The sequence below is a fragment of the Oryzias latipes genome, chromosome 3 (assembly GCF_053564925.1).
Source record: "Oryzias latipes strain Hd-rR chromosome 3, Olatipes_Hd-rR_3.1".
Lineage (NCBI taxonomy): Eukaryota > Metazoa > Chordata > Actinopteri > Beloniformes > Adrianichthyidae > Oryzias > Oryzias latipes.
The window spans coordinates 23,292,255-23,305,386 of record NC_136239.1 but is presented as its reverse complement, the minus strand read 5'-3'; the positions used below and the strand labels follow the sequence as shown (position 1 = coordinate 23,305,386).

General features: G+C 38.3%; 1 protein-coding gene across 5 annotated transcripts in view; it reads left to right on the top strand.

Annotated features, from left to right (window-relative positions):
* The window catches only part of stk33 (serine/threonine kinase 33), a 29,060-nt gene extending 23,212 nt beyond the window's left edge, over window positions 1-5,848 (top strand). For all 5 annotated transcript variants that reach the window (XR_013655160.1, XR_013655159.1, XR_013655158.1 and 2 more), the window contains one exon: window positions 5,459-5,848. The gene's annotated coding sequence lies outside the window, so the exon portion shown is untranslated. The remainder of the gene's footprint in view (window positions 1-5,458) is intronic.
* Window positions 5,849-13,132: the final 7,284 nt, after the last annotated feature.

The following is a 13,132-nucleotide window of genomic DNA, read 5'->3' as shown; positions in this document are numbered from 1 at the left end:
TATTAGTCAATAAAGAGGGAGATACCGTGTCTTTGTGGTGTAAATAGCTGTGGCGTTGCAAAAAAAAAAGAAGAGACGGCCTCGGTTAATGAACAAGACAAGAAAAAACCCTGTTTAAAAGGACAAATCAGATCACAAGATTTCGAAGCCATTAGCTGCTACTCATGTGGAATGATAATAATGATAAAGAATGGAAGGCCCTTTGATTTGAGAGTAGCAAACTGTGTTGTCTTGGGAAAAAATCTTTTCCTGGAGGAGAATCAAAGAGAAGTTCATTTTCACACTGACCTTCAGGGCTCAAGGCGGCCAGACAAGGGCACAAACAGATTGAGAATTAATTGGTGCAATTAACATTTTGTGATTATAAGGACTTCAGATCAATACCTTATGCAAATAGCAGTATTGATGTGCCGCAGAAACCTTGTTAATTGTGTTTGGCGAACAAACTGTGCTGCTATTCCATAATGGAACAGGAGGCACGCACAAACTGCTGACCACTTTAGATGCAGGAGGACGTGCCTCCCTCGTCTCCTTATTTTGATGGTCCACCACTTCCACTCTGCCTGACACTCTAAAGGAAGGTTTGAAGATCTTGGTTGCTTTTATGTAGACTTTTTGGTGGCTCTTTGAAGAGGTTCTTAAAAGCTGGATGAAGGTTCTTCAGAGTTTCTGTAATCATGCTGATATTAGACTGCAGCAGATTGTGCACTAATAGCCTCCCACCTCTTTTTTCTTAGATTTTTATGAGTCGGAATGGACATGTGCGAAAGAATGGAATACTCTGTGTTGACAGCCACATGGAAATTAATTCGTTTCAGCTTTATTGCTATGGACTGTGTTGTCCTCTCTTGTTATTAAACCCTGTTAAAAATGCCCTTTCATTTCAGATAAGTACTACAAATCCTGTTTGTGGGCCACAAAAGATAGAGTTAAATATAATTTAAGCAGAAATGGAAATGGGAGTGCCACGTAATCATGAAAAGTGAGATTGAAGAGATGCCGTTCCTACCATTATTATTGTTTTCATTACTGTCAGTTCGGACCGATGCTCAGGAAGGCAGCAGAAAAGCAGAAGGTGAGAAAAGGAGAAAAAAAAATACTCCATCCAATAACTATCAAAGCCAGTAAATCCCCGCTCACCATGTCCCATCTTCCTGTGACAACTGGCTTGGAGATTGTTTCACAGCTTACATCCTGTGGCCTTGAAGAAACAAAGAATTGGAGCAAAAATAAGCTGCTAGTAATTAGATGAGTTTACAGGCTGTCAAAAAAAGTTACCATAATTCTTTTTTTCATTTTTCTTCATTTGGTGTACTGCCTGCTGTGGCTTTTGTGTGGGTGTAATGATGCTGAGTTTACCTGTGGTTTGTTGTGTAACATCCAAAGCACCATGCAACATAAAAGGTAAGGACCCTGGTGTGAACACAGCAGGGCCAAGAGAGAAAAGTTGACTTTGTTTTACTCTACTATTAATATGTGGGAGTTACCAAGTTGATTTGTTTTGCTTAAAATAACGCCCCTAATAACGGTTATTAGGACTAAGGTTGCAGGTTTTATGGTACATTTGTAACAATTGCCATCATATTAGCTATTACTGTGTGTGCTAATTGTGGTTGATTCTTTTCAATTTGGGGATGCACTCCTTTTGTCACTAATTGTAATCTCCCCAGTGATAAAGTTGGCCATAAATAGAAAGCTCATTGGAAGGGGGTAGTGGATGTGGACCAAATCTTTACCATTTGCATGGATTGAACACAAAAACAGGTCACAACAATAGAAAGACGTAGTCTTCTTAATATCACACAAACATATGTTTTCACATGTTTATGAACACAATGTGTAAAAACCTGTAGTACAGGGTAAAAGTGAACCTTTAGGCCTATAACTGCTTGACATCAATAACCTCAATTCAGCTTGGGTAGAGGAGCAACAGTATTAAACATCATTTGTAGGTAGTTTGTCTTACAGTGAACACATGAACAAAGACCCAATCCAATCATCTTTTGATATATTGTAAAAGCGTTTCCACTAGTCTTTTAAATATTATTATACAATTTGTTAGCCCAAATAAAAAACCTGTAGTTTTCTAGGACATAGTTTCTGCAGAGTGAGCAGTGGGTGAGATGGTGGTTGGTGCTGAGCAAGCCTGCCCCACTTCCGAAATTGCAAGCTCAGGAGCAATCCAGCTGTACAGTAAGCTCGGATGAGGAAAACACAGACGCACGTGGACCTAGTGGTCTACAAGTGGATGCATCAGAATGGAGCAGAGCAGTGAGCTTGTGGCTTGCCGTTGTAGGTTCTACATGACACAAACCTTTTCAGACTGCATTTTTACGTCCGGTTCTAATTCAAAGCAATTCGAATAAAGAAATACTCAGAAATCCAATTTTAAGATTAATTTTATATATGCCCTCCATCATGAGAAAAATGTTACAATACGTGTTAAAAACACAATTTTAAGCAATGTCTTTTAAGGCTTTCAGAGAATCTTTTGTAATTTTTTTACAGCTTCATGCAAGTCTGCAAGTTTTGATCATAGATTAAGGACAGCAAAATATAACTGATGTCATGCTTTCATTGAACATGCCAGCTAAATTCCACATATCCTAACTGTCTGTCACAAGAACAGGCAGACAGCTGGTTCTAAATGCAGCAGGTTTATTAGCTCAGCTAAAAGTCCACAAAGCTAAATCAGCGTCGGGCAGGCAGAGGTCAATAACAGGCATGAGATCATCAGAGGAGAGACAAGGTAGTCAGGATCCAGGCAAGAGTCACAGCCTGCAAACAGACACAGGGTCAGGAAACAAATCAGGTCTAAATACACAGTTCGTTATGGAGGGCAGAGTGGCACAAACAATACACTAGCTTCACTTAGTCCAGGGCTTAAGCATGCAGTGGTTGATTGAATTAATGACAGTCAGGTGTGCAGCATCAAGGCAGTGTGTGCTGGGGTTGCTGGGAGATGTAGTGTGGCTAGAACTCTGGGGACGGCTCCTGCCGGTGACCAAGGGAGGACACAGAGCTCTTACTTCTGACACTATTTCATCACATTGCTAGACTTTTAGGTTGGCTTTATTTAGCTTCTGGACTAATTATTAGTCTAGAGGTTCACCCCCCCGCACACACACTCACTGTGGATTCTTATTACATGTTGTATTCAATAAATACATGAAAGAATGTTTGTGTATAATTTTAGGCAGAGTAGGTATTTCTATTGTAGTTTAGACAAGCATCAAAACAGATTTTTTGTTCAAATTCATGCAAAATTCAGTGTAGAGATCACATACTTTTTTATTTTTATATTTTTTAATTTACTTTTATTTATCCCACAATGGGGAAATTGTTCTCCACGTTGGACCCATCCCCTGGGGGGAGCAGTGAGCTGCAGACTTGTCCCGCTCAGGGGGCGACAACGGGAATCAATCCGCCAACCCTTCGGTTGTTTGATGACCTGCTCTAACGCCTGAGCTAAACTGCCACACAGTATAAGAATTTCCACTTTCATATGACATTTGTATCAAAATGTAAAAAGGAAAATTGACACAGCCATATAAAGTCATTTTCTTTTTAAAGTTTATCTGGAATCCTCTGCGGAAGGTAATACCAGAAGTCTGGAAACCCTCAGTTTCTTCAGCGCAGTAAATAAATATGAAGCTCAGCCTAATAAAGATACGATTATCAATTAGACTGACAATTACAGAATATTTGATTTCTTTATATCCAAAGCGGTGTGGGTTGTTTTGGGGATAGTTGGTGTGATTTGCATAATTGCTCATCTCTGCTGAAGGGTTCAGTTGAGTGGTCTTTGCAGCATTTGAATCTGAGCAGACAGTCAATCCCTGTACACTTCAGTATTCATTCAGGTGATTCTGGCTTCTGTCATATTATCAATAAACGCAAGTGACACACTGTCTTTGGAAGCCATGCATGCTCATGCAGTCCCAATGCTTCCATGTTTGAATGACATTGGGAGTGTTAAACCAGTTTTATACTTTGCTTATCTAGAACTATAGGTGTTTGAATTGAGTTTTTTTCCCTAAAAGCTTTATTTCCTTGCAATCACAAAGTCCTGTAAATAGTTGAAGAGTGACACAAAGACCAGCATTTTTAAAAAAAAATCAGACAATTTTTAACAAAAACAACTTTTTTCATACTCCTACAATTTGTTTAATGTATTCATTCTAACACCCTGACTTTTTTAACAGCCGTGTTCTGATTTAAATGCTGCCAATAATTTTCACTTTTCTTTGATGTGCTTCCCTTTCCCTGAGTTGACCAAACTTCCAGGAAAGATCCTGAAGATACAGCAAGATACAAGTCTTTACCAGAAAGAAAGGTTGAGGAGACACAACTTTGATCTCTAATTTTACAATGACTTTGCTAACAAAACCTTCAGAGACTTTTTTGTGATGTGCTTTTGTGCTTTGTGGCCTGTTGTTTTTCTTCTTGAAATGCATTCCGTTTACTCTTTTTGGTTTACTTCCAAGCTCCTTGATCTGCAGATTAGTCCATGTGCCTTCCTAAAGAGGATGAACAGTTCCAGAGCTCACTTGCATGTTAATCAGACCCTTTTTCTAAGATTGACCAAGGATTACTCATTTGGACTGGGGAATTTTCACAGGTGCCAAATGAGGCAAAACTTTCAAGAAAACTAAATGTGCAGTTGGCCAAAGAGCCTAAAGTGTAAAAGCTACCAACAAGATCTACCTAAGCTGCATGGACATTTACAGATTTACAATCTTAAAACATGGATCCATTTGTCTGCAAGTGGATGCGTGATAATAGAGCGGCAGTAAGACTTTGGCCCGCCCATCGCAGTTTCTACGTCCCAACTGAGAGATTTTTTAAATGGCATTTTTTTCATCTGCTCATAATTCTCCATGATTTGAATAAAGAAATACTCACAAATGAATTTTTGATCCTAAGTTTTTTAATGTATATTCTCATAAATGGAAAAGAAAATGTGACAAGAACAAGTTAAAGGGGGTCTTTATTCATCCAGAAGTTAATCACTTATGAAAATGCATTTAGATCAGTACTGTGTAAAAATAAACATATTTTATTTAATGGATATAGTTTTTGCTTTGAAAAATTAAAAAGTAGAAACAAAAAAAACAAATTGTTAGTGGAAATGGTGCAAATTTTAAAACTCTGATGAGTTTTCAATGGATACACTTCTCAAAAAGTCAATGCCATTGTCTATTGTAAGAATAATTAATCAATGGCAGCCCACGTTAAATCTATTTCAAAGCATTCCTAATTATGGTTTCAAACTGTCGGCCTTCATACCTGAAACTCAATGATTAAAACAAAATGTTTTTCTTGCTGCTCAGAACAACTCTGTCTAAAAGTGGATGTCAAATTCTTTTGCAAAGCTGTCCTCGATCTTCGGAACGGAACTAAAACTCTTTGTGTTGCAAATGATAGTTTAATTAATATGGATTTCTGTTTGTTACAGCGACGCAGTGCGACCTTTTGGCCATGCGGTTTTCCAGAATCCATTCCCATGCTGATGAAGCTGCTGTCAGATGAAGTTCCTCTGTCCCAGGGTCAATTAATGTCATTGTTCAAGAATGTTAATGTTGGGATTCAAAGGGAGGGCAAAAAAATACAACTAATCCATAGGTAAACATAGCAGAGAGGCACGCCAGAATAAACATTAAAGCGAATATTTCTAGACTGATGAAGATTGGGTCATGATGACTCAAACTGATGCCCTTGTTGTTCCAGAAGAGGACACCAGTTACTCTCCCTTTTGCAATGAACATATAGGAGAGACATAATGATGACACATGAAGCATTTCCCAGACACTGTCAGAGAGACAAAAATAAAGTAAATCATAAATTGAAATGCCCATCTATGGTCAGGCTGGAGAGAGCAGGTGAAAAATACACAATGGCATTGCATTTTTAGATGTGGTTCAAAAAAGACCTTGTCAAGATTGATGTCCCTCTTGTAGCTATAGTTAATAGTAAGGGAACACTTCTGAAATTAGAATCCACTCTTTTCTAAACGCGCCACCTGTGAATCGAGGACATCGAAGAGAAAAAAAAAAATGAAAGGGACGATGTCATTTCTGTGGGTTTCCAAGACACAGGGAACGGTGAATGGCCAATCTGTGGGGTGTAATGGATATGTCAAGAATTGCTAAATCATAGTTGTTCATGGCAGAAAGACAACTAATCCAAACATATTGTCAGTTTGGAGACACAAAAAGGCACAGAAAAGGGAGAGGATAACACGTGAGAAGAAAGCTTTCAAACTGAGAGTTTCAAAACTAGGAAAACGAAGGAAAAAAAATTGATTGTTTATTTTCCAACACAATATTCTATATTTTTACCTACTTGGCATCTCTGGGTGCATTATGGAAATGAAGTAATGCTACTTTGCTTAACAATAACACACTGACTTTGAATCCTCTTACTTAAGGTTTGATTGCTTCTTGACGGTGGTTTTAAATGAATTGTGTTGAGGAGTGATAAAGAGCTTATTGCCAGGAATAAAAGCCCAGAGCAATGAAGAGAAGCTACACATGGAGTGGCTAGGCGATACAGGCTATTACGGTGAGGGAATGGTGTCCTTGACTGCCAGGACGGCTTAGAATTTTATTTCATCTTGTTTTGCTGGCTGCTGACAATGATGCGTGACTCTGGCACTGGAGGAAGAGGGCAGGAATGAAAGCCATTTTAGGTCTCATTTACATTGCTGTGTCAATGACAGCAAGGAAGAAATGGCGCTGTATGACAGCAAGGAAGAAACGGTGCAGTATGAAGATCCTACCAGGACTGTACGTGTAGACATGCTCTCAGCTTTTTTTGAAGTTTGTTACAAAATATTTCAAAACTTGCTGCTTAGAAAGGCTGCCGGAATGTGTTTGGAGAAACTTTCTCACTCACGTGTACCAAAGCCCCAGAAACTTCATGTAAATCTGGACCACGGAGGACTTGGAGACTTTGGGAATTGTTGTTTATCGGTGCCGAGGAGGAACAGTTTAGCTGTAATGGCTCTCTTGTGAGTTTCTGCAGTAGGGAGACATCCGTCTGACACGCACATCTCTGTGTTATTTTGCTTGGCTGCTTTACTTGTATGATGGTATTGATGTTTTGTCAAGGTGAATCAGAACATTTTCTTTGCATACACAGTCTTAAATATGAGGAACTGAAAAGTTTTGATGTTCTTTTTTTCCTACACGTTCACAGCACAAAATGCTTAACTTTATATTCAGAGCAAAACTATTTTTGAGAGATTTAGACCTTTTTTGTTCTTGTTGGTGTTTCTGCCTTCTTTAACCTTTTTAAATAACACTCCTGTCTTTCCAGCAGCTGCCATGGCCAGATTGGGTGGATTTCTTCCCACTTAAACTGTTTTTTTTTTTTTTTTTAACATGTTGAACTGAAAAAATAGTGCTGGGTGGGTTGATCAAAACTTAGGCTGCTTTTCACTGCAGATCAGGTTTTTATTTTTTAAATAACTTTAAAAAATGACATACCATTTTCTGTTGTATCAAAATACTCCCATCTATTACATGAATTTGTTCAATTTAAAAGAAATGTATCTGTATGAGACTATTTTATGCATTTGTGGAAATTCTTGTTTCCTCAGATAGTCCACTTTATCTGGGCCGGTGGAAAAGGTACCATATTTTTTTCACAATAAGTCACTTCAGATTATAAATCGTACTTTTGGGAGAGAAATGTAAGACCTCTGTGCAACTCCTCCAAGCCCGTCATAAGACGGAGTGGCTTTTCTTATCTTTATTGCTGTCAGTAAGTCACACCCCTGGCCAAACTGTGAAAAAAATGTGACTTATACTCCAAAAAATACAATACTCTGTGCACATTAAACAGTTCCTGGTCGACCTGAAACTAAAAGCCACATTTTGCTTGCAAGTGAATTTTGGTGTGATTCATCACAGTGTGAACTGAAATTCACTAAATCAAAGATATTAACATACTGAAAAGAGAAAATAATGTCAAATCTAAATCTGTGCTGGCTAATGAGCATCACATGCTATTATCCAGTGATAAATCTATAGCATGAAAAGAAATCAGAAAATCTGGTTGATAGCTGCCAGTACCATTTATAGAAACAGCTTTTAATATCATGGTCACTGCTTCATGTGTTTTTGCAGAATCACTCAAATGTGTTACAGTTCCATCTTTTAGCTCTCATCAAAACAAAAGTAAGCTTTACATAAAGTATTTTCATTCTTTTGTAATACTTATGTTATACCAAAACTATATCCACTAAATACCGTAGTAGAAGTTTCATTTTTCTCAATAATGATACAAGTGAATACAAAAGGCACTCCTGTGGGTAAATATTTTACTTATGGACAGATAGTGATGCCATTTAAACCTAAAAAATAGTTGTGCCACTCTTTAGAACTGCAATTGCAACCAAGAGCAAATTTGGGTCCTTAAGTTAATATTTTGACCAGGAGTACATGTAGACCACATGTATCTATTGATACACATACCTTCCAAAAGTCTTAATATTTTTTCACAACCCCCAAGAGATGTTTTTGTCAAATGTTAGATGTTAACTATTCTTCTTAGTGTTTCCTTTTGTTGCAGACAGCTCTCAGTGTGTAGTACCGTAGTCAAACCTGCCCTAAAGGGTGGATGCAGGTTGTCTTCAGGCAAAAAATGGGCAAACCTGTACGCAGGTGGCCCGGATTAAATTTTAGGATTGTAGAGCACTCAGTAAGCCTGTAGAGTGAACATGTTCATCTAAAGCATAGTGAAAAACTGTATTTTCCATCCATCAGTGGTAAATAATCAGCCAAAAAACCAACAAACCCACACCTGTATAACTAATTGCTTTAATAATATTTAGTTAAAAATAAAAGAAAAATGTCTGCAGAGGAACGGATAAGACTGTAGCTCTTAAGTGCAAAAAATATATCAGTAGCAGTAAACAGTAAATAACAGGATAGACAAGTTTTATTGCTCTAGACCTAATTGCACATTTTACTTTATCTGATTATAAAATCAGTTGCACACTGACAAACAAATCGTTTGTTTTCCAGTATATGGCTTATTTACTTAGTGAGTCAAATGTGCCAAAAGTCATTACTTTGTGAGTGAAATAAATGTGCACTCATTAGGAAACACAATGCCCCAAGTTTCTCAGCCATACAGTAAGTAACGATTGTATGTCTCAAAGTGCTGAAAAGATTTAGGAAGTGAAACCTCTCCCTCTGATGAGTTTAGGCATCTCAAATGCTCTTCTCCCAAAGATTTTTGGTTGGAGCTTTTCCTCTGCTTAAGCGCAGAGGATCAATTTGTGGGATTAGTGGACAATGTTGAGAAAAGATTTGTGCTGAAGACGCCCACATGACCATTGTCCTCTCCCTAGTGTCCCACTAAACTCCTCTTAGCTCCGTTCCCGGGCACGGCTTACTGAAACCACAAATGTAATCAAGTTCAGTGCAGCCCTTCACAATGATCACTTCGTACTTCACAGCTTCAGCTCCGTGATGCGTAGGCGCTTTCTTGATTTGCCTTCTCCCACAAATGTGTTTAATGAGTAAAGTTCTGAGGTGGGTGTTCCGAGGTCTCACACCAAGCATCTAGTGATGAAGGAGGCGCTTTCATAAACCACAGGGCAGAAAAATGGGATTTAATACACAAGAGGCTCTGATGGCCTATTAATTCTGCCTTGGCTGGAATCCAGAATGAGTCCAGCCTCCCTCCTAATTCATGGCTAATTTCTATCTGAGGTATCTGGAGACTTTTTTCCTCTCAGAGCAGGATGCATCCACATAACTTTAATGGATTCATTCAAGGGCTACGGCACGCAGACATTGATTAGATTGTCTCTGAGGCCTGACTACTGGTTGCTTGACATAGGCAGCAAATGAAATGTGACCTCTGGTAAAAGGCCTGAACCAGCCAGCCCCAGTCTAATCCATTAGCTCGAAACCTTTCCCAATCCCATTTAATTAATGGAATGATTTGAAAAAAAGGGCGAACATTTACCAATTCCTGGAATCGGAAAAAGTTGGCATGTAAAGTAGCTGAAACAACAAACACTGGAATCCATCACAAACAAAAAATAATAATAATAAAGTCAGGCTGCAGAGTAATTGTTTGTCATGAAATGCGATATTATCCCCAATGCTAAGACAAGATGATCTAACCACAAAACCCAAACAGATGTGAGGTAATGAGTTGGATAAAGGAAAATTAGATTTTTTTGTGTGCTTTGCTAGAGTTTTTGTCATCAAGAAAAAGACTATTTAAGGTTAAGCCAACCACTGAGTGCAGTTAAATTTAAAACAGAGCTGTGCAAAACATGTATCATTTCTGTCAATGGAAGAAACTTAACTGCATGTTCATATTGGCCCAGCAGCTGTGATCCACACTAATCTCACCACATAAAAACCATGATTTCTGGAATTTATAGAAATCTTTCTTTTAATGAGCATGGGCCATTTTCTTTTAGCTAAAAGGGGACTTCGCATTTTTTTAGATCTCAATGTCAAAGAGAAGACAAGCAACATATTTCTGCTGGGGCATATGCTACATTACTTATTTTTGTAATTGAATTCATTTATTTATCTTTGATTAATAATGTATGATGCAACACACAGAGATATGCAAATGAACAGTTTAAATTTAATGAGTTTTTAATGACCAAACAAATAATTAGCAAGCCCTGGTGTGGTGTGCATGTAATTTAAGAAGAAATGAATTTGAGAGCTTTGTTCACTGTTTGACTACCGGCAGGCTAATTTGCTTATGGAGCGGCTTATGGAGCTGACGAATTGCGGTTTACACAAAGAAAAAGTTTTCACCTCAAGGTCATTACAAAGGCTCCAACACAAGGAAATAATGCAAGGTATTACCTTTACACAAAATAGCTAAACACAAGTGTACAATCTGCTTCCGTAAAACAACAATAAAAAAAGGCTTTCCAAGCTAGATCTCCAAACTACTCTGACTTGTTTCCGTTTTTGTGGGAGAACAAGGCAGGAAGGTTGCAAGCCACTGGAGCCAAATGGCATTTGATAATAGCTTTTTTTTTCCTCCTGCAAACCCAAAAGACATTGTTAAGATTTACATTTTCAAATATATGCTGACCTTTTTTTCCTTCCTGTCCTCTGTTCGCATGTCATCAGCGCTGTAATTGAATCAATATATTTCCTGATCAGCCCTGAGATTGAATAAGGTCACAAGAAGCCATGTGTGGACATTAAAAATGATTATTCTGCTCGAATTAAGCAGAGATGGCATACACCATTCAGGGTTCAAAATGAAATTATATTAGAGTCTATTACACTTTTACAATTATAGAGACATTCCAATATTACAAGGGGAAATGAAGTCATAATAAAAAGCCCAGGGGTGTATTACAAAGAAATGACCCAACTACATTTTTTTTTTTGCTTTCACACTGTTATTGAATTGATGAAGAGAACTTGGTGACATTACATTCACTGATAAGTGACCTTATTCATGAAAAATAGAGAAACCCGTTTGAGTTGCTCCATTTTCCTACTTTATGTTAGCAGTGGAGCCATTTTCCACCCACTCAAAGCCAAAAGTCAGCACCGGTGTGCACACATTTCACTCTTCTTTTAGACACTCACTGAGACAAGTAGTACTAATGTAGCTGTAAGTATTTACTTGCCTTTGAGCATACATTTATTTTTAAAATTCACTTATTTCATAGGGCAGGGTAAGATTTGGCGCTATGCACCAAAATGGCTAATTAAATAGAGTTGTGCACATTGAGGACAAAGTTCTAATCCTTTTAATCCAATATTCCCCTAAAAAAAGTGTAAAATTAAATTAAACCCCACTATTAACTGAGAGGTTTCAGTCTAAACTTGTGCAAATTATGTCTAACTGTCAAATTAGATAAAAGTCCCTTTTTAATTAGCTAACTCGTTGTAATGAATAAAACTTATCAGCGATCAACTTATCAGCTCTTGGTGAAAAAGAAATGAAGAAGACCAGAAAATAAAAAACTTTCCCTCTTAATTTGCAGCGATTCCCTTGGTCCAGTTTGCAAAAGTTTCCAAAGATTAAACATATTGGATCTGAAACTACAAAACGATACTGCTTCTCATTCATCACGTGGTGACCTTTGATTTCTCACTGCAATGGTGTCCATCTGCAGATTCATTTTCTCCTCAGCTGTTGCAGCTCTGTTTCACTTAAAGCACAGCCCCATTGGTCAATTAGGCGTGATGGCCACTACGTCTGCAGAGCTCCCAGCGTCCTTAAGCCTGTCAAATGATGGTGAGCTGAGGAGCCCAGTCGCTTGGAAATAATGCCAGCTCCCACAGCCGTCGTCATCATCATCATCATCATCATTGCTGGATGTAAATAGCCTTTCGTCTCAGGTGGAACAGAGCCAGTGAGCAAGCACGTCCATCTTGCCCTGTTAAAACTCTCCATACACAGGGAGGGGCTCTAACGAAGGAACCATTTACACCACCTCCTCATTTTTTTCACATAACACTTCAGAGTGGAACGTTTATGGAACACATTATGACAGTCTAAATCAGTGGGCAGCCTCTGTCTGGAAGGATTAGTTAGCTTGATGTGGTTCAGGAAGTGAAGCCATAATTGTCATCTTGTTACTTTAGGAGTTTTAGAAGACCTCCTTGAAGAAGTCAGAGCGAACTCAAGTATGCTATAGATCTCTCATGGCAACTCAGGAATCTGATGTTCGCTCAGTGGAGGAAGAGTTTGCAATACATTTACCTGAGATGCCGTTTTTTGTTTTTTTTTTTACAAGAAAGAGGAAGAAACATACTTTTAACATTAAACAAGATCTGTGTACTTATTAAATGCCACAAACTTCACCAGGTGAATATATGCAGGAAACTCAGTTAAAGGTATAGTCACATGCACCTGTACAGGGGATGACCTGTCTTTGTGTTGTCTGGGCCCATGGAGGGTTATAGAGAGGAGCACCTCGTTCAAGGTGCATAAGGGGAGCGCAGGTGTGTCTTACAGTTCGCTGAGGCTTGTTGAAAATAGAAAAGTACTATTTTCGTGCGTGTGGCAAGTGCATCGTGAAATGTTCTTGAGGCTTGTATAAGTTGTACACACATGTATATATGATGCCGTCGTATGGTGTCCTTACAACATACAATAGTCACATTAGTCACAA